The following is a 1,024-nucleotide window of genomic DNA, read 5'->3' as shown; positions in this document are numbered from 1 at the left end:
ATTGGTCCCACCGAGTTGACATGTCGGTCCCACCGAAATTGCCTAATGGTCACATATGTACTGAATTGGTCCAACCGAGTTTTCTGATTCGATCCCACCGAGTTTGGCACAATGTGTGTAATGGTTAGATTTTGTGTGGAGGCTATATATACCCCTCCACCCTCTCCTCATTCGTGAGGGAAGCCATCAGAATGTTACTACACTTCCATTACCCATTTTCTGAGAGAGAGCCATCTACTCATGTGTTGAGACCAAGATATTCCAATCCAACCATATGAATCTTGATATCTAGCCTTCCCCAAGTTGCTTTCCACTCAAATCATCTTTCCACCAAATCCAATCCTATGAGAGTGAGTTGAGTGTTGGGGAGACTATCTGTAACGCCCCAGATTCGTTGCGCCAGGTGTCCGCCAGTTATTCGCTATCGTTGCCATGTCATTTGCTTGCATGTTGCATTTTGTCATGTCATCATGTGCATCTCATTTTGCATACGTGTTCGTCTCATGCATCCGAGCATTTTCCCCGTTGTCCGTTTTGCAATCCGGCACTCCTATGTCCTCCGGCGTTCCCCCTTTTGCCTCTTTTCGTGTGCGGGTGTTAAACATTCTCGGAATGGACCGTGATTTGCCAAGCGGCCTTGGTATACCACCGGTAGACCGCCTGTCAAGTTTCGTGCCATTTGGAGTCCGTTTGATACTCCAACGGTTAACCGTGTAGCCCGAAACCCCTCTCTCTTTGCAGCCCAGCCCCTCTTCACCATGGCCCCATAACCCATACAAACCCCCTCCTTGCTCTTGGTCGTTCGATCACGATCGTGCGGGCGAAAACCGCGCTCCATTTGGACTCTCATATCTCCCAGAACCTATAAAAAAACCTCCCCCTCCATTTTTCGCGGATGAATTCTACCCTAACCCTAGCAATTTCCCCTCTCCGCCGCCGGACGCATCTCCCCGCCGCCCGGACATGTCCGCCGCCCTCAGCCGCCGCCCTCGTGCCAATCCGGAGCCGCCACATGGCGCGCCGC

This window comes from Triticum dicoccoides, chromosome 4B (genome assembly GCF_002162155.2).
Source record: "Triticum dicoccoides isolate Atlit2015 ecotype Zavitan chromosome 4B, WEW_v2.0, whole genome shotgun sequence".
NCBI classification, from domain to species: Eukaryota; Viridiplantae; Streptophyta; class Magnoliopsida; order Poales; family Poaceae; genus Triticum; species Triticum dicoccoides.
Note: the sequence above shows the minus strand (reverse complement) of the source record.